The sequence below is a fragment of the Parasteatoda tepidariorum genome, chromosome 3, assembly GCF_043381705.1.
Source record: "Parasteatoda tepidariorum isolate YZ-2023 chromosome 3, CAS_Ptep_4.0, whole genome shotgun sequence".
In the NCBI taxonomy this organism is placed as follows: domain Eukaryota; kingdom Metazoa; phylum Arthropoda; class Arachnida; order Araneae; family Theridiidae; genus Parasteatoda; species Parasteatoda tepidariorum.
The window spans coordinates 7,263,971-7,285,132 of record NC_092206.1 but is presented as its reverse complement, the minus strand read 5'-3'; the positions used below and the strand labels follow the sequence as shown (position 1 = coordinate 7,285,132).

Genomic DNA, 21,162 nt, shown 5'->3' with positions numbered 1-21,162 from the left:
CAGAAAAATATGGAAATCAATGTGGGAAAACTGGATCCTACAATGTAATTTTCCGACCAATAAAAACTGCACCGACAACAATGGAAAACTGTTTACCATAATGTTATACGCAGAAATACTTTACGTATAACTAACTATTCAACACTACATAATGAAATGAATCTAAATAAATACTTAATGTATAACTAATTATTAACGCTACCTAAATTATTGCTTAAGACAACCTAACAAAATGAATAATTACTATGTTTCCAATAGATTGATAGATATAGACCAATAGATAGACCCTTAGTTATGGTTTCACATTTTCAGAGATGCCATTTAGTCTATTATAATTGACTGCTTTTCTAAGGGATTATCTTTATTCACAAGCAAGGACAAATTTAGCATTTTTAGCAAAACCTTTGCAATTGGTATTTTCACTATCGGTAAACTTTTTGAGGAGTAAAACTCAAAACCGATGAGTGAAACACACGCCTAGATGCGTTTGGGATCAAATTCTTCACTGAAAATTAATGGAATTCATATTATTTTCAAGAAAAAGGGCTTCTTACTTAACAAAATATCATTCTTTATTCTATTGATCAAAGAAAAAGAACCTTTTTCACTTGTTGATTGAAAAAAAAGATAAAGGGAGGAAATAAAATGATATGACGATCAAGTTTTGAAAGAAATACTTGATAGAGCGTGATTTAGTGCTGCTGTATTGATTTCCGATGAAAAGAATACTCTTTTAGATATGGCAACTTATTGCTCTTTGGCTTAATATCTTTAGATTTTGTAGACAACCTCTCCGCTTCATTTCTCGCCAATGCTATTAAAGTGATCCAATTAGCTTTGTTTCGAGGATTTTAATATGATCTTCCTAATTTTTTCTATACATTTCTTGTAAAACAATTTTCTTTCAGAGTTCCTGTTTTAACAATAATTTTGAACTAAATTGAATTTAAAATTTAAAAACTACGTTTTTCAAGTAGAACTAAAAAGGGGAAAAGAATTTATTTTTTGTTACACAGAAAAAAAGAAACGTACGGTGCATAACTTTAGAAAGGTATGGGGAAGGGAGTTTTCGGTGGTGATGATTTTCGGTGAAAATTGTTACTAAAGTAATAAGCCATGTATTTTTCGTTTCAACAAAAGTAATCTTTCGTAATTGTTTCGTTTTACTTCTGATTATAACCTGGTAATCTTGATGAATTTAAATTGAATATTGTCACGAGTCATATACATAATGTAAGAAGAAAAGAAAAAGTAATTGTAAAACACCTTTTGGCCAATATTATACTGTTTAGAATGCTAACTGTTATTACTGTTAACTGTTTAAAATTTGTGACAGGTATACGTGACTGTTAAGTTTTGTCTATAGCCTGCTATACTAATTATCGACCTGATGCAAAATGTCAGAATAAAAAAATAAAGGCAAAGCTTTGTAAAAATGAAAAACGTTCGTGGTATAATTTTTTAACATTTGAAACGTTTCTGCAACGCTGAATTACCGGAGTTCATAAAAAATGTGGGAGCCTCGAGAATTATTCAAAGGCAGTCTAGAGTTTCATTTAGTTGGAAAAATTGTCAAGTAGATGATTTAAAAAAAAAAGCTTCATAATTTTTCAAAAATTTGTCCGTTCTAAATTCCAGATATCTGCTGAAAATTTCAGCTATCATGATATAAAGCTGCGTTTACAATACATTTTAGAAAAATATAGTTTTTATAGTTTAACGTTTTTGTTGTTAAAATAAAAAAAAGATAAACTTGATGCATTTTCAAACAAAGAAAAATGTCGAAAATTATGCTCTGTTGAAAGTTTCAATGGAGTCATTAGGAAAAAAAAGGACTCAGATTAAGAAAAGAAATAAAATTGTTGTTTGAGTCTCTATATAAAACTAGTTATTAAAAATTTTGCCACCTATGTTTTGACATTAAAGTCAACACAATAGTTTTACTCATTATCGGCAAATCACGATTTAAAAATCTGAAATATATTTTATTCATCAATAGAAAAAAATGTGCTCATTACACACCATTTATTTAAAAAAATAAAATAAAAATTAAATAAAAAAATAAAATAAAAATTAAATAAAAAAAAGAACCTTTTGTGTCAACAGAAAAGTAATTTCCTTTTAGTACAAATATTTATGAAGACAACTTACGAAGGTTAAAAGCAAGACGAAATTAAACCTCATATTGAAAGCTACTTTTAAGAACATGTTCTCGATTTCAACTATACATTCTACCTAAAGAACAAAAAAAGAGAAGAAAGGAAACTTTTATTTTATTTTTCTCAACCCCCGGGGTAAAGTTGTATAAATACATTTTCCCTCAACCCGATTTTTAAGCATTCTCGAGTGAAAATGTTTCTATCTGTAAACAAATAAAAACTATTCTTGGATAGAGTGTAACAACCAACAGGAAATCAAAAATGTCACGTTTATTGTATTTTTAAAAAAAAAGTTTACTGTTTTTTTTCTTTCTGTGTTTGTACCTTTCTTTATGGTACCAGAAATTCGTTCATTGTTGGATTTGATTTAATTTTTTTTTCGGCGGAGAATAAAGAACACAAAAAGAAATGCATGCAATTATTTTTTTAGTCTTGCTTCTTAGATTAGTATTTTAATTAATGTTTTTCATAAGTTTTAAAATTATTTACGCAATTGTGTGCGTGAAGATGGCTTTATTTTTGTGATTTACTCTCTCTGTGGAAGATGTTATTATTTCTTACCGCTTTAGACCATTGACTTAAATTTTGTGTTTTTAAGTTCATTGAATCAGTAATTATATTTAAATTAATTAAAAAAAAACTCAGTTGAAAACAGCACAAAAGCTTAGCTCAGTAACATAAGTTATGTTTTTAACGTAGTTGAAAAACATAACTTATGTTACTGAGTTTAACACTCTGGTAAAATGATGTAAAAATAATTAAATAAAGTAACCGTTTTAAGAACTGTTTTTTCAATGACTTAAAACAGAAAATGTCAGACGTATCATTTTTAATAGCTTAGCTTTAATTTATTTGGTTCCGATTTCCAATAGCTTAGTCAGATCGATAAGTTTAATTTCACTTTTTACTTATTTTGCTACATCTCAAAATCTTTTAAGTGAATGGATTGTATGCCATGATATGTCATTGCTTTTGTTTATAGTAGGATGCACTTGCCAGGCTTGTAGTAGAATGCACTTGGGGGAGCATCCTACTACAAACCGGGAGGTCCTTGGTTCGAATCCCGTCGGCAGCCAAAGAGCAGCTCTCTCTCTCATAAATATCTCCTCCCACATAATTTTTCAGACTATTTTCAGACTATGTATATATGCACTTCGATTTTGAAAAAAAAAAGTTTTTTCTCTTTTTTTTAAACTTCAACTATTATTTGTTTCGGAGTTATATAATGACACAATTTTCTCCATTTGCGAAATCTTTTTTTGCGGTTTGACAATTCAAAATTTAATGTATTTTTTTTCTCGGCAAAATTATATAATTTGTAGAAAAACAAAATGTGTTTGTGGCTTTCTTTATAGGAACCCTCCATTCCCATATTTCAACACACAAAGATATTCAAAAACGTAATATAATTAAAGAATTATATGATATAAGTGATGTTGTTGTTGACGTAGGTCATTAAGGCAATGGGGGTACGTTTGTTCTTGTTTACAAGTGGCGCCATCTATGGCCCCGAATTTGACTTCTGCCACACCCATTGTCACACCCGTTTATTGGGTGAACCCATTCATACATACATTAATTCATTCACGGATCTTAATTCTGACCTGAACCTGAGAAGGATCTATCTCCAATCCAGTACCCCCAGAGGTTTAATTCGTTATGGGAGCATGGAGGACTATGTTACCCAATAGATTTAAAGTGCACTAGTCACCATTTACTACGCGGGGAATCTTCGGTCGGCTGGATTCATACTCCCGTTCTTGCAAACGAGATTCCATCTTCCTATCAACTAGGCTATCCCGGCCCTGATATAAATGATGAATACACATAATTGGTATTATATTGGTAAAAGTATTGCATTTAATTTTGTTCATGCATTTAAGTATTTGGATTGTGCTACTTATTAAATGAGGCAATGTCTGTTTCAAATTATACAAAAGAATACGTTTTTTTAAAGTTTTTGCAACGAAGATCATGAAAAATCAGTGTTATAATATTTAACGTAAAAATGCTTTAATGATTACCATAGTGTAAATAAAGACAGGAACGTTTTATGCGTAATAAAATAAGTGTAGCAGTGATTATAGCATAGCTTGAATGGATTTTATGCAGAATCTTAATAAAAGCAATGGAATATTTAATAAATAAAATTATAGATATACACCCTTGTGCAAATTAATTGAAACAAACTCAATAAATTCAGAAAACTAAGAGAAAATACTATTTTATCTAAATTTATACAAACTTAAAAATTTTTAGTACACAATATGATCTTCACGACACTTTATTAACATTTGGACACGATTCGGCATGGATTCCACTAATTTTTTACAGTCATTTATAATATTTGTGTCCTTGTACCACACATGATTTAACGCCGTGATTAGTTTCTCCATAGTTGTACAGTCCATATTTAATAGGCGATTCTTGCATATGGCCCAGAGATTCTCAATTGGGTTGATATCCGGAGAGTTCCCTGGCCATTCCAATGTNTAAGTTTTTACATTGTAATGTACTGCTCAGAACGCATCATACCGTCAATAGGCTGCAAAGGTCCAACCCCATTGTAACCGAAACAACCTCAAAACATATTCTTTAAAAAACACGAAAAAAAAAAGTTTGTTTCAATTAATTTGCACAAGGGTGTAGAATTTTTTTTTAAAAAAAGTAGGTTAAAGATAGTCTATATACTCTCCTGAAATATTTTCCAAACATTAAAGCAAAATGTACATTTTTCTCATTAGAAAATAAATTTCCGAAGCAATTATGAAATAATGTCTTTTAAAAAATTATGAAACGGCTTTGTTAGTGACTACTAAATTTCATTCTAAGTTAATTGAAAAGTGGCGCCAAGCTTGCAATTAATCACATATAATAACACCATTGTCCTAAGAACTCAATAAAATTTTAAGAGCTAAACTACAAGTTTATTCTTAAGTTAAGTTCTATACTTTAAAAATCTTCGAACCATTCTATTTCTGTCCGACTATACCCCGGATATTTCATTTTATCAAAACAGACATAAATACAACGTTTACTATTTAACGCCACTGAGAAGAATATTTATCTTAGGACGACACTGAGTAAGCGAACCCGTCCCTCCTTTAAATCCCTTCCATTGGAATCTTTGTTGAGTGTCGTAAATCAGGGTATTTCGGTCTTCACAAACCCTAAACAAAAGGTAACCCTGTATGCCGTCGGCGCCTCCGAAATGATTGCTGGGGCGCCTCTTGGTCGCCGCCCCACTCTATCGTTTATGCTGACTCGGCGAGTAAGCAACAAGTCGCCATTCGCGGGGCAACCTGTTGTACTTTTAAAAAGAAGGAACGAAAGGTCGAATGATTGAATAGATGTAGCAGAAAATGTCGAATTGCATATTTTCATAGTTTTCTGTTTGTTGAGTTTAGTTGTAAGCTTAAAATATCCGCTGCAATTAATTTCTCACGCGTCGCGGTTATTGTGTACAGGCTTAAAATATCTTACTTTCAATTAATTTCACGGTGGTAGAGAGAAAGTATATCACCTAATCTTATAGGATTCGATCTTAAAATAATTTTAAACTAAAAGAGATTAATGTTTCAGATATCAAAAATACCCATTAAATTCATTATTTTGATATTTAGTTACAATAATGAGTGAAAAATGAAATAAAATCAAATAAGAATTTTTTGAATCTTGATTGCAAACAGTTCAGCATACTATTTTACAAACGTTTAGGAAGGAATGAAAATTGTAAATTCCTTATAGGTTTCTATCTTAAAATAATTCTAAATGAAAAGAGATTATTGTTTTATAGATTAAAAAATACCCAATAAATACATGATTTTGATTTTTAGTTAAAATAATGAGTAAAAAAAGAATTAAAATTAAATAAGATTTTTTTGATTTTTGATTGCAAACAGTTCAACCGACTATTTTACAGACGTTTAGGAAGGAATAAAAAATTGTAAATTCCTAATAGGATTCCATCTTGAAATATTTCTGAATTAAAAGAGATTATTGTTTTATAGATGAAAAAAAACCCTAATAAATACATATTTTTGATACTTAGTGACAATAATGAGTGAAAAATGAAATGAAATCAGAAAAGAGTTTTTTGATGCTTGATTGCAAACAGTTCAGCATACTATTTTACAAGGAAAGAAAGAAAATTGTAAGTTTCTTTTACGATTTCATCTTAAAATACTTCTAAACTTAAAGAGATTAGTGTTTTATATATAAAAAATACCCATTAAATACATTATTTTGATATTTAGTTTCAATAATGAATGAAAAATGAAATGAAATCAAATAAGAATTTTTTGATTCTTGATTGCAAAGAGTTCAGGATACTATTTTACAAACGTTTAGGAAGGAATGAAAATTGTAAATTCTTTATAGGAATCGATCTTAAAAAATAATTCTAAATTAAAAGAGGTTAATGTTTCAAGTACATAAAAATATACCCAATAAATACATAATTTTGATATTTAGTTACAATAATGAGTGGAAAATAAAATAAAATCAAATAAGAATTTTTCGATTTTTGATTGCAAACAGATCAGTATACTACTCTTCAAATGTTTATGAAGAAATGAAAATTACAAATTTATGTCCTCTAGTTCGGTAAAATTTGATCGTTAAACAAATCTGAATCAAACGAGGTTCATTTTTATAAAACAAGAATATCCTAAAATCATTATTTTACGTATAGTAACGTATAGTAGAAGAGAAATTAGAGAAAATAAAATCAGAATTTATTGATTGCAAAAACACATTTTAAGTTGAACTCATTTAGATTTACAAACGAATTTCCATCTTTAAAAAAATCTCATTTAAAAGCAATCATAATAGTACCAGGATTATTAAAAAACACCGGACCATAAAAAGTAAAAGAAAGAAATAAAGATGAAAAAAGAAAAAAAATCCCATACGGTATGCATTCTGCAGAAAATTTTGCCCTCAGCGTTAATTCAGACCAAATTTTAAACTTCTTTATTTTTGTTTTCATTTTTATGCTTTATGTATTTGAATTATAGATATATCCCTCTTTTCATGCTGAAATAAAAATAAAAAGTTATTTTTCTTAAATTTTTGAATTGACTTTTCAGTACTACACAAATCTCAAACTATTCTGAAAGCTTTCAAAACAGAATAGGTTTTAATTTATAAAAGTAAAAAAGGGTGAAGTCTACAAAAGAAGGATGTATTGATCAAAGAAGTGGCCAATTTTTTGTATTAAATGTTTTCTGTCTAGATGTTAATTGTTTTCATTCTATGGTAGAGGTAATTTCTTCGTTATCAACACTGTTGCTTAGCGACATTCTGTATCGAATGAGAAAATCATTTTCATGTATCTAATTTTGTTCAGTCGCATGGCAACGGAGAGGAATTGCATTGCGAATTAATTCGCAAAATTTCCCCTGAACATCGTAGTGTGATCATAAATAACTTGCGATTGCAAGCAAAAAATTTTGAATCTCTTACAGAAGATTTTTGTATTTTTAGCTGTTTTGAAAAAAAGAAATATTTTGTCTTTTTGTTTTTTTAGCAGTTTAAGAATCTTTTTTCATCATAAAATCAATTTTATACATTATTATTATTTTTTTAGACTTTATTTTCATCACTTTTTCAAAAATAATTCGTATTCTCATTAAATAGTTCGTAGGTCAAAAATTTGTTACACGAAGTCTGGCTATTTGATGATAGCCAGACTCCGTGATCATCGAGTTATAATAAATTGTTCAAATAGTTTTTGTCATTTTTTTGGAAAAGTATTTTATTTCCTATGTAGCATGAGCCATACTTAGGAACACGTCTGAGAACAAACAACTTTATTCAAGAACCCAAAACTAGATTACATTATTGGAAAATTTTTGAATAAGTAACTTTTGAGCAGCGATGGGTCACGGGATCGAGCGTTCGCCTTCCAATGAGGTGAACCAGGGTTTGATCCCGGTGATGGCTGGTTGATACGAATTCCGCATCCGGCTTGCACTGGCCACAGTGCTGAAGTGAAATATCCTCAGTGGTAGACGGATCATGGGTTAAAGTCCCCTTGCCGTCAGACTAACCGTGGGAGGTTCTCATGGTCTTCCTCTCCATGTAACGTAAATGAGGGTTAGTTACATCCGAAAGTCCTCCACGAAGGCAATCTCCCAATACTTGATCCAGAAGTTTCCTTGTCTGCTGGACTTATTTCAAAATTACAAGGCTACGGAGTTGAACATTAGCAGTCGTAAACTCAGAAATTGGGTCGTCTGTTCAACGACGGTTATAAAATAAAATAAGTAACTTTTTATGTGTCACTTTTACCACAAAGTAAACTGTCAAAGTAATTAAAAAAGCATGTTTAATATATTGTATATGTTTTGATAGCTACATGCTAAGGTTATTCAAAACGGATACTTTAGTTTCCCTTAGTCATTTTATATTTTAGTTCATCAGAAAAATGCTTGACCTTAGTTTGCTCGGCCCTCCTGTCCCATGCAACAAGAATTATTTTATTGACAGTTAGAAGGCCACGTATTGAATAATAAAGGAACGGCGTATATAGTTAATACATATATAGTTCATACATATACATACTACATACTCACATACTACATACGTACTACATAGTTCACACGACTCCTTATTTTTCACATTCAGGTAAAACATGGAAAAACTTTCAGACTAAAAGTTGAATATTTTTGCCTCCTATTCAGATTAAAGGTTGAATATATTTTTATTAGTTGTCACTATTGTCACTCTATCAATACATTATTTGACTTTCATGAGTTGATAATTTATAATTAATAATCATTATGAAGGCTGATTTTCTTAAAAATAATACGCAAAATGAGATTATTAAATCTAATACTAGGTTTAGACAATATATTATTTTTAAGATTTGCCATTTCTGTTCATGTGACAACTGTGGCCTGAAAAATATGTTTTAAATATTTTTCCATGGATTAATTAATATATAAACTAATTACCATCAAACCATGTCTAAAAAGTGTTACTGAAGTATTTTCCATCATAGACAATATTAAGTTGAATAATATTATTAATAATACCGCTTTTTAAAAAAAATTATGCTTTACAATTTTTAATATTCTACTTTTTGAAGGTGGATACCAACTTTATGAAAATGAACATCGTTGCAAATTCTGTCTGTAGAGTTATTGGAATTAACACTCTATATTTCAATCATAGGTAATGAAAATCGTTTCAAAAGTATGTTTGCAAAATTTCTGTCTATAGAATAGGTGGAAATAACATTCTCTATTTTAGTCATATTTAACGTTAATCGTTTCAAAAGCATATTCATAGAATTTCTGTCTGTAGGGTAGGTGGAATTAATATTCTAAATTTAATTCATATGTAATGAAAATCATTTTAAAAGCGCATTAACGAAATGTTTGTCTGTAGAATAAGTGGAATTAACATTCTATATTTTAGTCATATGTAAGGTTAGTCGTTTCAAAAGCATATTCACAGAATTTCTATCTGTAGAGTAAGTGGAATCAACACTCTATATTTTAGTCATATGAAATACAAATCGTATCAAAAGCATATTGAGGAAATTTTTGTCTATAGAATAGATGGAATGATCACGCCATAATTTATGTAGTAATATGTAACTTTTATTGTAGTTCTATTAACCTGTTTCCCTTTCTATGGAAACAATATCATAAATTTATAATCAAAATTAAAGGGCAATAACTGTGGTATACTATTAATTATTAATCAGGACTTAAAAATAAAATATGGAAAATAAAATATTTACTTCAAAATAAAATGTTCAAAAAAGCATATTTAATTAATTGGCGTCTAATATAAAAGACTATATTTTAAAGTAAATGAAGCAACGTTACACAGAAGCCTCGCGAATACAGTCATTATAAATTTATATTAGGGAGGGTAAAAGAANATCTGTAGAATAAGTGGATTAAACACTCGATATTTTAGTCATATGAAATACAAATCGTTTCAAAAGCATATTCACAGAATTACTATCTGTAGAATAAGTGGATTAAACACTCGATATTTTAGTCATATGAAATACAAATCGTTTCAAAAGCATATTCACAGAATTACTATCTGTAGAATAAGTGGATTAAACACTCGATATTTTAGTCATATGAAATACAAATCGTTTCAAAAGCATATTCACAGAATTACTATCTGTAGAATAAGTGGATTAAACACTCGATATTTTAGTCATATGAAATACAAATCGTTTCAAAAGCATATTTATAGAATTACTATCTGTAGAATAAGTGGATTAAACACTCGATATTTTAGTCATATGAAATACAAATCGTTTCAAAAGCATATACGCGAAATTTCGGTCTGTAGGGTAGGTGGAATTAATATTCTATACTTTAGTCATATGTAAGGAAAATCGTTTCAAAAAATATTCACAGAATTACTATCTATAGAATAGGTGGAATCAGCACTATATTTTAGTCACATGAAATACAAATCGGTTTAAAAGCATATTCACGAAATTTCTGTCTGTAGGGTAGGTGGAATTAATATTCTAAATTTTATTCCTATGTAATGAAAATCGTTTCAAAACCTCATTAACGAAATGCTTGTCTGTAGAATAAGTTGAATTAACATTCTATATTTTAGTCATATGTAAGGTTAGTCGTTTCAAAAGCATATTCACAGAATTTCTATCTGTAGAGTAAGTGGAATCAACACTCTATATTTTAGTCATATGAAATACAAATCGTATCAAAAGCATATTGAGGAAATTTTTGTCTATAGAATAGATGGAATGATCACGCCATAATTTATGTAGTAATATGTAACTTTTATTGTAGTTCTATTAACCTGTTTCCCTTTCTATGGAAACAATATCATAAATTTATAATCAAAATTAAAGGGCAGTAACTGTGGTATACTATTAATTATTAATCAGGACTTAAAAATAAAATATGGAAAATAAAATATTTACTTCAAAATAAAATATTCAAAAAAGCATATTTAATTAATTGGCGTCTAATATAAAAGACTATATTTTAAAGTAAATGAAGCAACGTTACACAGAAGCCTCGCGAATACAGTCATTATAAATTTATATTAGGGAGGGTAAAAGAATAAAAATTTAAAAGCTTTTGACTTTCAATTTCTTTTATATTTTCCTTTATTAATTTGAATTTTTTTGTTGCGCATCATACTTGAGACATAAAATTCAGGTAAAGGTATGAATTTCAAAAAAATAATATTGAAATGTTTATAAGAGATGTCTTTTAATTAATTGTAGCTCAAAATTTCTTCGAAACTCTTATAAATGAAAACTAAAATACAATTTATTACTTTTCTTAAAAGAATTTTGTTCTTTCTGGAGGAGTTTTTTTAAATTATTAAAATAAAATTATGATTAAAATTAGGACTTGAAAAATACTAAGGAATAGTAATTTATTATACTTTTATACAAATTACATCGATGAATCACCAAAACTTATAAAAGTTAATTTACACTTTATAAAATAAACTAATAATAAGGAAATTAGAAAAGAATTGCCACTATAATTATTTTATTACAATTTTTTTATTGGCATTGAACCCGTGAGGAAATAACTTTTGTAAAATTTTTAAAAATATCAATAAGTAGAAAATTTTTTTATACTTAAGAAAATAGAACGGAAAATAAATCAATGAAAAAGCAATCAAACAGAAATACAACACTTATTTTTTTGAAAGTTAACACTTATTAAAAAATTACTTCCATTCTTAAATTCTTCATATTTAAATTCTTTCAAAATGATACAAATTTTTTATATTGCGAACTATAAAATTTTTTCCATTATTATTTTTTTTTTCGTTATATTTTTCGAATTAGATATTTGTAAGTTTCTCTATTGCAATGGCAGAGATGACTTCAGCTTGCAACAGGAAAGAGAATTGTTGTAACAGAGAAGTTTTAATTTTCCATCTAGGGATTGTAAATAAGTTTAACCATAATATTTTGAAATCAAACAAAACTATTTTTATAGTTATCGAGTCTTTGAGCTCAAATACATTATTTATTTCAGGACCAATCGGCTGCAGCAGGAAAGAGAATTATTGCAACAGAAAAGTTTTAATTTTCCCTCAAGGGAATGTAACCAAGTTTTACCATAATATTTTGAAATCAAACAAAACTTATATAGTTTTCGAGTCTTTGAGTTCAAATACATTATTTTGAGACTAATCGGCTGCAACAGGAAAGAGAATTGTTGCAACAGAGAAGATTTTTCGAGGCTTTATGTTCAAATACATTTTTTATTTTGAGACCATTAGGTAGGTTTCTATATCTTCTGACTATCTTTGACTATTTTTGTTGACTATCTTTGAGAGGAGAATACTAAGACCTAATTTTGGAGGAACACAAATTGATGATGGTACTCAAATTTAGAACTTTACTTTTCCTCCAAAGAATCTGACGTCATCAAACAAATATAAATTCAAAGTATCCAATTGAGCCACGATGGCTCAGGGGATAGAGCGTTCGCCTTCCAATGAGGTGAACCGGGATCGAATCCCAGCGGTGGCTGGTTGATACGAATTCCGCATTCGGCTTGCACCGACCACAGTGCTGACATGAGTTATCCTCAGTGGTAGACGGATCATGGGTTAGAGTCCCCTTGCCGTCAGCCTAACTGTGGGAGGTTCTCATGGTCTTCCTCTCCATGTAATGCAAATGCGGGTTAGTTCCATCAAAAATTCCTTATGAAGGCTAAATTGCTACCAATACGTGATCAAGAAGTTCTCTTGTCTTCTGGATTGTGTTGAAAGTTGCAAGACTATGCAGTTGAACGATAGTAGTTGTAAATCCAAAAGTTGGCTCGGCTGTTCAACAAAGGTTATAAAATATAAAATAAAAAAAGCATCCAATTATATAGGCTGGTCACGTTATTCGAATGAAGAATGAACGATCAAAAAAAATATATATATTTGGCCAACCTCTGCTGGAATAAAGGCTAGGGGCTGTCCCAACCTTTGATGGGTTGAATGCCTAGAAAGAGATTTTTCTGACCTGGGGGGTTCCTTTCCATAGATGAAGGTTGACATGGTCGATGTGACTCTCCCCGCATGGGTGACAGAACGCCTACCTTGACAGACACACCCACTTCGATTTGAACACGCCTACTTCAATGAATTCTCCATTGAACTTTCTACTTGTGACTGAGACATTGTCCACCTCTTCACTCGATGACTTGCTACTTGTGACTGCGACACAAAACGTCGACCTGTATACACTCGACTGTTAATGGCGACACAGGAGCGACAACGACCGTGAACGTAATACAACTCTCACGATCAGCATTTAAAAGTTCGATGATCGTAATACAACTCTCCCGACTTCTCACAAAGCAATGAATCAACTAGTGATATCCGTTCATCGAATTCTATCACAGATATAATTCTGCTTTGGGAGTAATGCAGTGCGTCTACCACTACAAAAATATAATTCCAAATCACTAGTGTATAAGACATGTTAACTCGACTATGTTGGGGTACCTTAGCAAAATGAAGGTTGCCATTGTCGATAACACTCCCCAGATTGACCTTTGGACGTGATGTGAGCATGCCTACCTTGACAGAAACCCCCACTTCGAAATGAACACGCCTATCTTAACAATAACGCCCACTTTGATTTTAACACGCCTACTTCGATGGATGGCCCACATTGAACTGTTGACTTGATACTTGCGGCTGTGACATTATCCTCTTCATGCTTGCTTCTCTGTCTCGGTAACACACAACGTATACATTCGACTGCTAAAGGCAACATGGGAGTGACCGCGAACGTGAACTTAGTACAGCTCTCACAATCAGCACTCAAAAAGTACAGTGATCTTAATACAGCTCTCCTGGCTCTTCGCAAAACAGCAATGAATCAACTAATGGTATCCCATTCATCGAATTTTATCACAGATAAAATTCTGGTAGGGGAGTACTGTAGTGTATCTACCACTACAAAAATACAATTCCAATTCCCTAGTATATAAAACATGTTAACTCGAATCTATGTTGGAGTACCTTTTCATAGATGAAGGTTGACATTGCGGATCAAAACACTTCCCACACCATTGGCAAAAAAAGATCGTCCTGGAAGAAAATATTTGAGAAGTCTAGGGCCAATCTTGGGCTGTCATGTTATCAAAGATGAAGAAAATCTTTTGGTTTAAGGTATACTCGTTTATGCTGTAAAACTACCTTCTTCTTTGACACTATAAAAGCTGTGTATAATACATAAAATGAGAAATCAAAGAGGTAATAAAGGAGTAAATTGCGAAAGTTTGCGATTCTAAAATACGTGATTAAAATTCCCTATAAAACCCTTAAGGTCAACATTTTGCATCAGAAACTGAACAATTTAAAACTTTTGTAGACGCACAAATCTCAATCATTTTATTTTGTATTTTTATGTTCGAAATTCTCTCTGAAGAGTAATTTTAATTGACTTTTTACTAAGGATGGTATTTAACGGGGTATTAACAATGGTATTAACAATGATTAAAGAAAAAATAAGACCTTAAATGTGGTTTTTGGGTAAGAGCTTCCATAAAATTCCAGCTATTATCAAAGGAACAAAAAATCCATAGATACCTCGCTTTTAGCGATGAAATTTCTTGATAAATGCCTTTTGTTCAACATCAAATCTGGTTAAAAAATTGCATTTCCTGGATCAGTAGTTATAATCAAATGAGGGTTTTCCTTCGGAACAATGATGTCCAAGAAGTTTTTATACAAAATCTTTGTTATGTTATTATTTCTCTCTTATTTTTTAACCGCATTGTACAGTCCATCCAATTCTACGCTTACGACTATCAATTTTCAACTCTGTAATTTTGTCATATTGAGTCCAACCCAGAAGACAAAGGAAGTCTTAGATCAAGCATTGGGACAAACTACCCTTCGTTGAGGACTGTTTTAATGGAAATAATCAACATTTGCGTTACACGGATCGGAAAACTACGAAAACCTTCTACAGTTAGTTCTACAGCAAGGAGATTCTAACCTATGATCCGTCTACCACTGAGGATGTTTTATGTCAGCACTGTGCTCGGTGTAAGACTGGAGCAGAACGAGTATCAACCAGTCACCACTGGGTCACGTCACATGAAGACTAACGTTCTATCTCCCGAGCCACCAGGACGCTTTCCTCATACTCCTTGAAAGAAATGGGGGTAATCTGAAGGGGGAAAACAGGCAAGTGATGCATATTTTTCAACGTTGAGTTGAATGTGATTTATCTCAAGACACTGAGATTAATAGTTTAGAAGTTATAAGCGCTTTATATACAAACGTGTAACTATCTACGCATCTGATATTACTTGATATTATCTACCTTTTTTACCTGTTTAAAAGAAATTTGATTTCCCCCTCAAATTCCCCCAGTTTTACTTAAAAAAAGGGAGAAGCGTACGGAAAAAAGTTGGGGAATTGAGATACTATTTGAAATAACATAACAAAGCTTTTTGTCAAAAAATATCTTGGGTATTAATTTTTCCGAAAAAATAGTTTAATTTTACTGGACTAAGAGCAATGTGAAAATAAATATATTTCAAACCACTATTATTAAAAGAAACTTATAAAAATTGAATATTGATAAAATTTGAACTAATATTCAATATTACTCCTTAAATGAAACTTAAATAAAAATCCGGTTTTAGTTTGAAGTTTCCAAACCTTTTTTTAACGCAGTTCTAAATATTTCAACCACTTTTGCCATTGAAGTAAAATCGATAGTTGTAATTCATTCAAAGAGGGTTAAATATTTAGCAATAAGGTTTATTTAGGCAATAGATAAAAGATTGGTCCTAGAGCATTGAAGAGAGTCCAATGAAAATATAATGCTTCTAAAATTTCTACTAATATTCAATATTATTTTTTAAAAAAAATATTAAGAAATAACCGCTTTTATTTAAATATTCTCTAAAATTTTAATGTGATTCTAAAAACTTTAGTCACTGAAGTAAAATTGATAGTTGTAATTCATTCGAAGTGGGTTAAATATTTAGCAATAAGGTTTACTCAGTCAAGAGATAAAAGATCGGCCTTAGAGCATTGAAGAGAGTCCAGTGAAAATATAATATTTATAAAATTTCAACTAATATTTAATATTATTTATAAAAAGTATCTCTAAAAATAGCCGTTTTTATTCAAAAGTTCCCTAAAATTTTACTGCGATTCTAAAAACTTTTGCCACTGAAACAAAATCGATGGTTGTAATCGTAGTATCAAAGCGGGGTGAATATTTAGAAAGGTTCACTCAGTCAAGAGATAAAAGATTGGCCTTAGAGCATTGAAGAGAATCCAGTGACAATATAACATGCATACAACTCCAAGTAATATTCATTATTATTTTTTTTTAAAGTATCTATCTTAAATAGCCGTTTTTATTTAAATATTCCCGCAAATTTCAACGTGATTCTAAAAACTTTAGAGCCACTGAAGTAAAATCGATAGTGGTAATTCATTCAAAGCGGGGTAAATATTTAGTAAGGTTCACTCAGTTAAGAGATAAAAGATTGGTCTTAGAGCATTGAAGAGAATCCAGTGACAATATAACATGCATACAACTTCAAGTAATAGTCATTATTATTTTTAAAAAGTATCTTAGATAGCCGTTTTTATTTAAATATTCCCGCAAATTTCAACGCGATTCTAAAAACTTTAGAGCCACTGAAGTAAAATCGATAGTTGTAATTCATTCAAAGCGGGGTAAATATTTAGTAAGGTTCACTCAGTCAAGAGATAAAAGGTCGGCCTCAGAGCATTGAAGAGGGCCCAGTATAGCGTGTAATGACTATTTGCAGAGGGACAGACTCTGGGAGGGTGTGGACGGGATTGTTTTAATGACCATTGCCTTTAATAGGCAATAAAAATCGCACCACGCCTTTGTGGTCGCGCTTCCCTGACCGAGAGTACAAATTATTTCTCCCAGGCTCAATCTCAGAAAATTTGTCGATAGCACGCAGTATCAAGAAAAAAAAATATTGAACATGAAAGAAACATTCTTAATTTAGTATGTGAATTTTTTTTTGTCGTATATCAATTTTGTAATTGTTTTCTCTAGGGTGAGTAATTAAATGAATAGAAAAAGAAAACTATCTTGAGAATGTTTAACCTCAATAATATCGGCATCTTTCAATAAAAAATATTAATAGTTTAGTCCAAAACAAATGCATATTAAGAGCCTGATAGCTTGAATGTAAAAAAAAGAAAAAAACTCAAGAACCAAAAATAAGCCAGTTTAAAAACCTGGGAGACTGTGGGAAAAAAATAAAGAACCAAAAATAAACAATTTAAGAATCCGAAAGTTGATAAGAAAAAAATGCGAACTTGAACACTAAAATTAAAACTTTTTAAATATCTCTAATTAAAGAAAATGGAGCATTTGTCGCAAGTCTGTGCGAAAAATTAAGAAACAATTGAAGATCTAAGGAGCTTGAGAACTTGCGAGAAGAAAATTGATCATTATTAAACAATAAGAAAAAATGAACATTATTAAGAGCTCAAAAATCAGTAAGAAACCCATTTAAGATTCAAAATTTAAATATTTTAAATACCTGGAAGTTTATAAAAAAAATATGGACAAAATTGGAGCATCTGAAACACAAGAAGAAAATATTAAGCAAAGAAATAAGGACGAAATATGGCTTACTTTAAATGCTAGAAAGTCTGCACGGAAAATATAATAATAAAAAATGAAAATTAGCAGTTTAGGAACTTTTTAAGGGCTTTAAAAAACAGATTTATGATTTAAGAACTTTTTTTAATGATTTATAGAATCAGCGTGAATCCGTCTTAAGCTTTTTTTAATTTGGAAAATAAGAGGATGCATTTCACACAGCGCTACTCTAACTAGTAGTTCACAAAAATACTTACAAGGCGTCTTACATTGTTTAACTATATTGCTTATTTATATATAAATTTTGGAAAAATTGAATTAAAGGAGCTTATTAAACCCATAACAAGGAAATGAAACAATATACTTCTTTCAGCTTCAATAAAATGATTTACATGACGTATGTGAAAAAATCCTACTTGAATTCAAATAGTGCTCGTAAAGATTTTTATGTAGACTTTACAAAAGTTTGACAGCTCAGCTGGAATAGTATGTAGGAAAAGTAAAATTCTTTTTTATTGGTATCAATCATGGTCATAAGTATGAGAGAAAAGTAAAATTCTTTTTTATCAGTATTAATCAGGATCATAAGTATGAGGGAAAGGTAAAATTATTTTTTATCAGTTTCAATCACGATTATAAGTATGAGGGAAAAGTAAAATTCTTTTTTATCAGTATCAATCATGATTATGAGTATGAGGGAAAAGTAAAATTCCTTTTTATCAGCATCAATCATGATTATAAGTATGAGGGAAAAGTAAAATTCTTTTTTATCAGTATCAATCAAGATCATAAGTATGAGGGAAAAGTAAAATTCTTTTTTATCAGTATCAATCACGATTATAAGTATGAGGGAAAAGTAAAATTCCTTTTTGTCAGTATCAATCATGATTATAAGTGTGAGGGAAAAGTAAAATTCTTTTTTATCAGTATCAATGATTATGAGTATGAAGAAAAAGCAACATTCTTTTTTATCAGTATCAATCAGGATCAATGATATGAGGGAATGTATGAGGGAAAAGTAAAATTCTTTTTTTATCAGTTTCAATCAGGATCATAAGTATGAGGGAAAAGTAAAATTCTTTTTTATCAGTTTCAATCATGATCATAAGTATGAGGGAAAAGTAAAATTCTTTTTTATCGGTATCAATCATGATTATGAGTATGAGGGAAAAGTAAAATTCTTTTTTATCAGTATCAATGATTATGAGTATGAAGAAAAAGTAAAATTCCTTCTTATCAGTATCAATCAGGATCATAAGTATGAGGGAAAAGTAAAATTCTTTTTTATCAGTTTCAATCACGATTATAAGTATGAGGGAAAAGTAAAATTCTTTTTTATCGGTATCAATCATGATTATGAGTATGAAGAAAAAGTAAAATTCTTTTTTATCAGTATCAATCAGGATCATAAGTATGAGGGAAAAGTAAAATTCTTTTTTATCAGTTTCAATCATGATCATAAGTATAAAGGGAAAAGTTAAATTCTTTTTTATCGGTATCAATCATGATTATGAGTATGAGGGAAAAGTAAAATTCCTCAGTATCAATCATGATAATGAGTATGAGGGAAAAGTAAAATTCCATACGATTATATAAATATAATACAATGATAATAACTTATTATTTTTTTAAAAATCATCCATAGCTTGCCATACTCATAAGTTAAAAAAAAACCTCCAAATTGGATTTTGTTTTAATTATTTTGAACCACATGAATTTTACACGTTAGATTTTGAAAAGATTCTTTCTTCACAGAATGGTGTTCTGAAAATCAAATTTAGAAAAATGACTTAAAATAAATTACATTTTCGTGAGTAATTCAAAACCAGCCAACCAAACAACGTGCAACGAAAACTATATAACTATATAAAATTTTGCAACGAACTATAGGTCATCAATACTAGGCTCATAAGACGCTTCTTCTGCATCGTTTGCAGGAGTCTCATGTGCTAGTGTAGCTTTTATTTTGTCCGCCCTACTACTCTATAAACATATGACGCCCCATATGTTTATAGAGTAGCAGCCGTGATCATCCTCATTTTGAGCATACTCTTTGGCTGCTGGATCTACATTTTATTCGAACTGTTTCAAAACTGTCAATAATCCTTTGCAGTCTTCATCAATATCATTACAACTAAATAAGTAGCAATATCAATTCATTAATTCCTTCAACTCATAAGTTGCAATTTCAACATTTCAAGCATCCTTAATTTTTTCTGACATAACTTAAATAAATTAATACAGTAAAACAGTTAAAATTATAGCATTTTACTAAATTGTTTTGTTATGAGTGAGCAAATCCATTTAACAACCGAGCAAGTTTACTTGTTTATACATGTCACAACGCGTCTTGCATCGCACTCAACATTTTAAGCAGTAACTTTTGCATTTTTACGAAAATTAATACACTATTTTAAAAAAAAGATGAACTATCGAAAAGTGCAATTGTTTACTGTGCTTTCCCCCACAGAGGACGCCATACGACTTAAGGAACTTTTTGTAACAAATTCTCTTTCACATCCATAACTAATTTAAAGTACAGAAAAAGTCAGACAAGCCCAGAGCAAGCCATGAAGTTTCAAATACTGAAAAGAAAATTTAAAATATTTAAATGAATATAAATTGTTAAAGATAATTTCGGATTGAGCAATGGAGAAGTTCTCTTCCAATAATATGTTTGTATTTTGATATTTTGTATTTTTTTCCGACTAATTGAAACTTCATGGTTTACTCTTGGTTTGTCTGAACTCACGTTTTCTTTCTTTCAAATTTCTTATGGAGGTGAAAGAAAATTTGTGATGAAAAGTTTCTCCCGTGGTATGGTGCCCTCTTAAGCACTCAAGACAATGCCGAAGGCAGCAGGATAGAAAGTGATAGTAGTAGATGATTCGATACAAAGTGAAGTTAAGTAATGAACTCTCAATTAATGATGTCTTGATATGTAAATAAAGTACCCAAATCATTAAAAAAAGGCGAAAATCCAGTTTTTTAAATTCAATTTTTATCAATATTTTGCTCTTTTAAATTTTATGCGTTAGTGCAGTGTTCCCCAACCTTTTTATCACCACGGACCTGTCAACGATTGATAATTTTACAGCGGCCCGCTGGGGGGGACGCTGATTGTCTATATTTTTGATTTATTAATTTCAATTTAATTTTATTTAAACATGATTTCAAAATAAAATACTGTTAAATCGAAAAATAGATATAAAGTGATTTAACATTTTAACTTACTAACTAGAACGTCAAATCAATGAGAACCCTGAGCTTTTTTTGCAATGAGACGGTTCCATCTGGGGGTAATCGGAGACAATGATAATACGATGGTTGCTGAATTTACATAGAAAACATGTCACTTCACTGGCGTTTAGAAAGTATCACTGCGTTGTCCCTTCTTTAAAA

At 30.2% G+C, this 21,162-nt stretch overlaps 1 protein-coding gene across 1 annotated transcript in view; it reads right to left on the bottom strand.

Annotated features, from left to right (window-relative positions):
* Nucleotides 1-21,162, bottom strand: part of LOC107455484 (uncharacterized) — a 383,034-nt gene that overhangs the window by 90,301 nt on the left and 271,571 nt on the right. The window lies entirely within an intron of this gene.